The sequence below is a fragment of the Balaenoptera acutorostrata genome, chromosome 4, assembly GCF_949987535.1.
Source record: "Balaenoptera acutorostrata chromosome 4, mBalAcu1.1, whole genome shotgun sequence".
Classification (NCBI taxonomy): Eukaryota; Metazoa; Chordata; class Mammalia; order Artiodactyla; family Balaenopteridae; genus Balaenoptera; species Balaenoptera acutorostrata.
In genome coordinates, this window is record NC_080067.1 from 92,029,035 (window position 1) to 92,038,654 (window position 9,620).

Sequence of the window (9,620 nt, forward strand, 5' to 3'; positions counted from 1 at the left end):
AAAGTTAAGTATAAAAACAGCCATGGATCCATAAAAATAGAACAATAATCTCCCCAGGAAAGTTTTCTGTCTCTGAGATCACTAATAATTAAGTTGACCAATTCAGGAGGAGGATTAGTGTTGCAAAGTGAAGATAATCAGCTGTAATGGAAAGAGATGCTAGCTAGCTGAGCTCATCCAGGTTAAAAAGTAAATCTTTGTCATTCGTTTTATTTGTGTTTCAGTATGTGACTCTGTTTTTCCTACTGACTACTTTAATAGTCTCTGTTTTATATTCATTACTTAATATTTTACATCATACGTTCATGGTGATTGCTTCCAGTTCTAGGATCTCCAAGTCTGAGAGCTTGGACAGATGTTAGGGCCACCTGGGCAATCATCTTGTTTTGTGAATGAAAAGGCTGAGACCCAACTAGGTTAAGGGACTTCTTAAGATTGTGTAGTGAGTGAAATGGTAAGAGATGATGCCCCACTGCTCTCATGATGGCTAGAGCTCGGCTTCCTCCAACCACAATTGGTGACGGGGCAGAGACAGGAGGGCAGGAGCTATTTGACACTGGCTTTCTCCCTTCTCCCTTTCTCTCCCGCTGGTAGGTTATCCTGTTACAAACACCAGCAACCATACTGATGACTTTGGATGTAGAAGGGTGAGACAGGGTGGTGTATGGGTCTACTCATTGTAGAGTGACTGCCTCCAGATGCTGTCTGCCTCCTCGTGGTTTTCAGTCCTTAACTTCAGGGCATTTTTTACCTAAAGCTTTCAGCCATTGGGATACCTGCACTATGTCCTCCTCAAGGACAGGAGATAGTTTGGGGGCTTACAATTATAAAGCCTTCACATTCTTGGTCACAGGTAAAATGAGTTTTTATTTTCTTTTCATCATTTTTGTTAAGAACAGCTTCTTTTTACTCAGAAGCAGTTAAGGGGTCTAAATGGCATCTAAAATTGCTTACATTCTATAATTATTTTGTCCTAAGTAGGTTATAGTCACAAGGTTTATGTGTATATTTATTTATTCCTATTTATATGTCTGTTTCTGAATCTGGGATACGAATTTCTGAATCTAGAAAGGAAGTGGGGTGAGTTTTATTTTTATGTCTCAGAGTTTGAACTAGAGTTAGATTGAATTAAATGCTAATTGCAGAGGTTGAATTTAATAATATACAACAGTCCATATGTCAATGTAGAGATTTGTGTTTCTTTGAAATCCTGTTCTTCTTTAACAACTCTTTCTTATGCATAGCTTGTAACTAGATATCAATTCCCTTAACTTGGTATTTAATATGAAGTTAAACTTTTTTTTTTTTTTGAAGTTAAACTTTTAAGGAAACATTTACTTTATATTCTTGGTTCATTGAGTCAGGGAAATACCATGGGTCAAACATATTCACAACTAAGGCAAACCCCTTGCTTGGTGGCAGCTGCTAAAGGAACACAACAAAAGAAAAATGGCATCTTTTTCTTTGTGGCAAATATCACAAGATCCTTACTAGCTGAGTTTAATTTTCCTGTTTCTAAGTGGTGAAAACAAAACCTCTAAGGGTTTCTTTGATCTGACCATGATCATGCAGCAGGATGCCAAAGAGGAAACTGCAGGCTATTCTAGGTATCATGTGTTCTATTTACCTAGTTCACTTCCCTTCTACTTGCAGAACTCAATTTGATCTCAACTTTACTGGCTTAGATATTTCCTCAGATAAATAACCCCAAAGTGGGCTCTGAATCATATTTGAGAGGAGAAGAAGTAAAAAACATTCGGAGAAGAAGTAAGGGCTTCGGAGAAGAAGTAAAAAACATTCTGAAATATCCTAATGGGTTGGCAGAGGCCAGGAAAGGCAGCTGTGTTATGAAGAGGAGTTTCACTGAGACTTCTGAAGGAAGGGAATGTTTTATTGTCCTAATTTCAACACAGTCAGTGAGGGGGGTGTCAGCTGGATGCCAGATAAGGAAATTAAACCTGTAATGGAAAAAACCCACCATCAGAAATCCAGCCACATCTATCCTGATGTTCATTTGAATTTTGTAAAACAGCTCTTACAAAGTAACCTGATAAATTTAACATTACATTCATTTCCACCTACTGCACCAGTGTGCCTGGGATTGGAATGCCCTTCAGCTCCACCAACCAGAGAAATAAGGGCATTCCTAACTTTATCCCATTGAAATGATTTGTGATCTGAGCCAGGAAGAAACCCAGATAGGAAAGCCAAGCCCAGCCCTCATTGTCTGCATTCTGCCTGCAGAAGACAACTTAGCTTCTAAAGAAACTCCAAACAGCCAAGAGTGAAACTTGACAAAGGCCAGAGGGTTACCTCAGCAACCTTCACTTAGACCTGCCTTGGAGGGTGTACCTAGATCAATATGTTTTAAATGGCTGAAATCATGTGAAATATATTCTCTGACCACAATGGAATAAAATATGAAATCAATAATAGTAGGAAATTTGGGGAATTCATAAACATGTGGAAATTAAACAACATATTCTTAAATAACCAATGGGTCAAACAGTACTAAAATTAACTCAAGAAGAAACAGAAAATATGAACAGATCTATAACAAGTGATTGAGTTAGTAATTAAAAAATCTCTTAACAAAGAAAAACTCTGGACCAGATGAGTTCACTGGTGAGTTCTACCAAATATTAAAAGAAAAATTAAAACCAATCCTTCTCAAACTCTTCCAAAAAAATAGAAGAAGAGGAAATAGTTCTCAACTCATTCTATGAGACCAGCATTACACTGATACCAAAACCAGACAAAGACTATAAAAAGAGAAAACTAAAGAACAACATCCCTCATGAATATAGATGCAAAAATTCTAAACAAAATTTTAGCTATTTGAATCCAAAAATATGTAAAAGGGATAATATAATATGAGGAAGTTGTGTTTAGCCCATGAGTGTGTAGTGCTGGCTTAATATTCAAAAATCAATCAATGTAATTAACCATATTAACAAACTAGAAAATAAAAACAAACCATGCTGTAATAATTGGATACCTTTATGCAAAACAAAGCAAAAGAGGTTTGATCTATCTCACACCATGTGAAGACTTAACTCAAGATGGATTATAGACCTAAATGTAAAATCAAAGCTATAAAACATAGAATAAAATCTTTGGTGCTTGGGTTAGACAAAATTTTCTTCTGTCCAACACCAAAACCACTATCCATAAAAGAAAATAAAAATAAATTGGAGTTAATGAAAATTTTTAAATTTCTACTCTTTAAAAAGCACTGTTAAGAGAATGAAAAGTCAAGCCACAGACTGGATGAAATATTTGCAAAACATATATCTGAAAAAGGACTTGTATGCAGAACATATAAATAATTCTCAAAAATCAATAATCTGAAAGCCAACTATCCAATTTTTTAAAATGGGCAAAGTACTTGAACAGACACTTCCCTTCATCGAATAAGACAGATGACAAGTAAGTATATGACAAGATACTCAGCACTGTTAGTCATTAGGGAAATGCAAATAAAGTCACAAGGAGCTAACACCACCTATTAGAATGACTAAAATGAAACAGAGTGACCATTGAGGGGAGTCTGGGGGAGAATGGATACGTGTATATGTGTGGCTGAGTCGCTTTGCTGTGTGCCTGAAACTATCACAACATTGTTAATTGGCTATACTCCAATATAAAATAAAAAGTTAAAAAAAAAAAAAAAGAAAAAGAGTGACCGTATATAGCATTGATGAGGATGTGGAGAAACTGCTGGTGAGAATGTAAAAATGACAAAACTACTTTGGCAAACAGTTTCACAGTTTCTTAAAATGTTAAAAATGTATTTATGATCTAGCCATTTCTTCTCTTAGGTATTTACATAAGAGAAACAAAAACCATGTCGACACAAAGAGATGTATACACATACTCATAGCAGCTATTTTTGTAGTAGCCCAAGCCTCGAAACAACCCAATTATCTATCCACAGGTGAATAGATAAATTATGGTGTATCTATACAACAGAATACCACTTAGCAATAAAAAGGAATGAACTATTGATACATGCAACAACATGAAAGGATATTAAAATAATCCTTCTGAGTGAAAGAAGACACACAAAAAGAGCACACATGATTCTATTTATATAAAATTCTAGAAAATGCATACTAATCCGTGGTGACAGGAAGCAAATCAGTTGTTTGTCGGTAACAGGGAGTGGATGGGAGTGTGGAGGATTGGAAGGAGGGACAACTAAGGACCACAAGGAAGATTTCTGGGGTGATGTATATGTCCACTTTCTTGATTTTGATGATGGTTTCATGGGTGTATATAACCTCATATATATAATATGTGTATATATATATATATATATGTACTCAAAATTTATCAAATTGTATACTTTAAATATGTGCAGTTTATTTTATGTCAATTATACCTCAAAACTAAATTTTTGTAAATAACATAGGATTATGACTATAGGTTGAAAGTTTTTAAAAATTTAATTCAGTGATCAAAAAAATAAAAGTTGTGGTATTGTGACTAAACTCCCTATTCCTCCCAGCATTAAGTAATAATAAACAGCTTACCATGAATGAGGCCAAATTTTTAACTACTTTACAGGTATCAGCCTTTTTTTTTTATTTTTGGCTGTGTTGGGTCTTCGTTTCTGTGCGAGGGCTTTCTCCAGTTGCGGCGAGTGGGGGCCACTCTTCATCGCGGTGCGCGGGCCTCTGACTATCGCGGCCTCTCTTGTTGCAGAGCACAGGCTCCAGATGCGCAGGCTCAGTAATTGTGGCTCATGGGCCCAGTTGCTCCGCGGCATGTGGGATCTTCCCAGACCAGGGCTCGAACCCGTGTCCCCTGCATTGGCAGGCAGACTCTCAACCACTGTGCCACCAGGGAAGCCCGGTATCAGCCTTTTTAATACTCAAAACATCCCTGTGAGATCAATAACCCCATTATAGCATTTTATAGCTGGGGAACCTGAGGCACGGTTAGATTCCACCAAGAACTCACTGCTAAAACTAGCCAAACCAGGACCTCAGTCCAGACTGTCCTGCTCTACTACGTTCACGCATGACCACCTCACTGTACTACCTCTCAGAAAAAACTCTCAGATGGTTGGGAACTGAGCTTACTGGCTTGAAATAGAAATATTAGGACTAGGAGAGAGACCTCCAGGTAGCCAGAGAGGAGGGCTGAATGGGGGGCAGAAAGAGTCCAGATCTGGCTGCCCACGTGTCCTGCAAGGGCCCACCCTACTCTGTGCCTGATACGTCACCGCCCATGTCAAATGGCTTAGCCTAGACCTCGACTCTGTCCCTGGGTTGTGCAGGCTGACTGTTTCTGCCCCAGGCCAACCTTGATGCTCAAGGCCGTTCACCAGCTTTCACAAGAAATTCAATCACACTAAGAATAGCCAGAATTTTGTTTGTAGTTTTCACAAAGATCTGGGGGATTCGTGGGAAAGGGGCACACCTCCCAATGCACCGCATTTACTCAGTTCCTCTACCTCAGGTAACACGAACTTCTCTAAGGCTCTCTCCCCTTCCCAACGAGTCTCCCGTCACGCCTCATGTTTGTCCTACAAGGCTTGGTCCCAGTCTTTTTAAAATTTTCTTTCTCTACTTAAAACCTAGACCATGGCTTTTAGCCTCCTCACAAGCCCATCAAAGCCATTTCTGCCTTAGGAAACTCTCAGATCAGCCGCTGAGAAGATAAAGTTGTCAACATATCCTAATAGAAGCAGACTTCCTAAGGTGAATCTATGTGTAGCTGTTGGGACCATATCGGAAAGAAAGGCATAGCGAATGGACAAGGACCTTCCTCCCGAGCAGAACCTCAGCCCTTGGGTGTTGAAGCGAAGGCCAAGGCTCAGTGCGCCCCTCAGGAACCCCGCCAAGATTTCCTCAGACCAGTACTGGATGTCCCCTGGTGGCTAGTGGACTCATCTGCCTCAGTTTGTGTGGTTCTATTTGGGGGGAGATTAAAAGGCTTGCACACTTCTCTCCCCACAAGCTTTGTACAACTGCCTCACTTGGGCTTGCAAAACATAGTTATAAATGTGAAGGTAGCATTTGCAGCGGGGGAATTTATATCTCAGGATCTCAGGTCTCCGAGGGCGGAAAAAGCAGAACTGGGATGATCTCAAACACCAGTCAGGATTGTCCCAGCCACGCCCTCTCTACGATTGCATGTGGGAGGCCAAGGGCTGGAACGGGAGGAACAGAAAGCACATGGGGCTTCTCTCCAATCGTTCGTGCAGCATGAGGTACTGGAGTGAAGTGAAATCCCCCGTGGGACAGTCTTTGCCAAGCCTCTTCTTTGCTAGGTCACCCCCTCACTCCAGCGATGACGAAGCTGATTCATTCGTGGCATATCCATTTTCAAATGTCGAGAAACAGGTCTTGAGAGAGAAGGAAGGTACAGGCCACAGTGTCCCCTCCTACAAGAGGAGAGATGTGTGTACAGGGCAGAGGGGTCAGTAGACATGTCCTTTGATTAGCAGTCACAGTGTTACAGAAAGGCACTGAATGAATCAGTTGCCGTTTCTTTTTTTTTTAATGGCTTATTTTACATAAAAAGAGTTCATGACTAGCAGGTGATCTGACAACCTCACCTATATTTACTTTAATAGCTTCTTAGCAGGCATCACTGCTTCAGTCTGTTTTATTTTTTTTAATACCATTTGTTTTATTTGGCAATAGTGACTTTTAAAAAATAAATTTATTTATATTTTATTTATTTTTGGCTGCATTGGGTCTTCGTTGCTGCATGCGGGCTTTCTCCAGTTGCGGAGAGCGGGGGCTACTCTTCGTTGTGGTGCGCGGGCTTCTCATTGCAGTGGCTTATCTTGCTGCGGAGCATGGGCTCCAGGCACGTGGACTTCAGTAGTTCTGGCGCGCGGGCTCGGTAGTTGTGGCTCATGGGCGCTAGAGCGCAGGCTCCGTCCGTAGTTGTGTCACATGGGCTTAGCTGCTCTGCGGCATGTGGGATCCTCCTGGACCAGAGATCGAACCCGTGTCCCCCACATTGGCGGCAGATTCCCAACCACTGCGCCACCAGGGAAGTCCCTACAGTCTGTTTTAAGCCCAGCAACCAGACAGATCCTTTTACAACGTAAATCAAATCATATCACTCCATTGATTGAAATTTTCCCATGGTGTCCCATCTTGCTCAGAGTGAAAACCAGAGTTCCAGAAGTGCTCTGCAAGACCCTACAACGGTGGGACACCCCCTTACCTTTGATGTCCTCCCCTTCCTCTTCCTCCTCCTTCTTTCCATAGATTATGCAGATTCAAACCCTGGCTCTATTTTCTGTGTGTCTTTGGGTGAATAACTTAACCAATCTGTGTCTCATTTCCTCATCTGTAAAATGAAGCTAATAATCCTATCTTGCTCATAGTGGTGTTATGAGGACAAAACATTTAATATTTTAAAAGCCCGTAAAATAGCCTGACACGTAGTAAGGACAATCCTATTGCTCCCCTGCTCCAGCCATGCTGGCTTCAGTGATTTTCCTCAAATAAGCCAGGTTTGTACCTGCCTGAGTGTCTTTGCAAATATTGCTTTCTTTGCATGGCCCTGGCTTCCACAGATACCAACCAGACTTCCCCTCATCGCCTTCAAGCCTTGCTTACCAGTATTTGGGATGAATCAAAAATTTAAAAATTCAAAGCAAAAGTAGACAAAAAAAAAAAAAAAAAAAAAAAGCCAGTCAGAAAGAAATGAAATGAGTAGTGATCAAATTCAGGAAAGAAATGGAAGAAAAAGACAAAATTATCTCACAATGAAGACTCAGTTACAAGATAGCTAAAGGTGAAGAGATTTTTTTTTTAATTTAACAAGGAGCGTTGAAGAAAGACTGGAAAATAACTAAGAGAATTAAACTGTGTGATAACGTTTTTTCCTAGAAAATCATGAGGACACCTAAAGTTATAAACTGGATATGGATCTGCACTGTCTAGCTTCGGATTTACCAAATTACTGTTCTAGATATTTCTGTCTGAGCGTCCCAGACCAGCTTGTCACCATCCTTGACTATCAGAAAACCTTTTGGCCGGTACCTCCATTCTGCTTCTTCCCCTCGTCCCAGCTGAACTGTCTTGTCTGGCCCTGTGGCCAGCCAGGAAACAGAGAGGCCTCACTCTCTGAGGCCGGACTGAGATGCACCCATCACCAGGCTCCCCGGACTTTCCGAGCAGCAAGTCATGCCACGTGCCTGGTTCCCCTACTCCCCGTCCATTCTCCCCCTTCCCCTCCATCTCCAGGGATCCCTTTGACCCATTGCTTCTCCCAGCAATCACACTGCTTCTAATTCTGTTCAGCATGCTGGTGGTTATTACTTTCATTCTTCCATCAACAAGATTTATTTTAAGCAATAAGCGCCTACTTGTTTTCTTCCCCAGAGAATTCTAAACAACTTTATATATTTTTTCTCATTTCCAGAGAGCTCTAAACAATTATAAATGGAGACTTCCACGTGAGCACTGTTGGGGCCCAGGGCAGGCTGCTCCAAAATATGGCTCAATGGCATATTGATTATTTTGAATTTTAGTTATTTGAGAAAGAGCCAGTGGGGGAAAAAGTGATATTTAAAAACCCCATTCTGACCCCTTTTTCCCTCTGAAAGCAGGAAATAAATCTCCCCTATGACGGTATCCTCCCCATCCCAGGAAGATAGAAAGCATCCTTATCACCAGAGTTAGGGAATTCAAGGCTAAGAAATATGCATAAGCAAGCTTTGTTACTTCTCCATTAGTCTGCTACCCCAAGCATAAGCCCATTTTTATGTTAAATCTTCACAAATAATTGTTTCTTTGTCTAAAAATGGTATATAAACAGCCTGTTTGGTCACTTCGGGGGTTCCATTTCTATGAGACCTCTGTGCACTAATTCAATCAGTTTTTTCTCCTGTTAATCTGTCTTGTGTCAAGTGAATTATTAGGCCAGCCAAAAGAACTCAAAAGGGGTGGGAGGAAATTTCCCCCTCCCCAACAATACAGTGGACTCTTGAACAACACGGGTTTGAACTACTCAGGTCCACCTATATGTGGATTTTTTTCAATAGTAAATACTATAGTCCTCTAGATTGGTTGAATTCACGGATGTGGAAACACGGATGTGGAACACGGACTGTAAGACTATAAGTTATATGTGGATTCTTGATCGTGTGGAGGGTCGGCGCCCCTAATCCCCTCCACCCCCGCCATTGTTCAAGGGTCAACTGTACTTTAAATAAATACCACCTATTCAGAGACAAAGGTCGGGGGGGGAACTCTCCATACTCCAGCTTTGCTCCTGTGGGTGGCGGGACTACTGAAAAGGGTATCTTCTAGGCAGTTTGGAAGATCGTAACTCCTCCCCCATCCTGCCCTTGGCCATGCCTGTACTGCACTCCATGGCTCTGTGGGGCTGTGTAGGGAGGCCCAGTCCAAATTATAAAAGAAAAAGATATTTTCTCTCACTCCTGGCATGAACCCCTTCTACACTCTATCCTGGAGAAGTGAGACTTAAGTCTGGGAAACCCAAACTTGCTAAAGTGGACTCAGAAATAAATAAGCTGTCAAAGAGATACAAAGAAATGTCATGTGACTGAACAGTTTTCAAAATACTAAACATCTCAGAGTGGGGAAGGGGAACAAAAATATAAGAAGAAAACAAAATCTCAA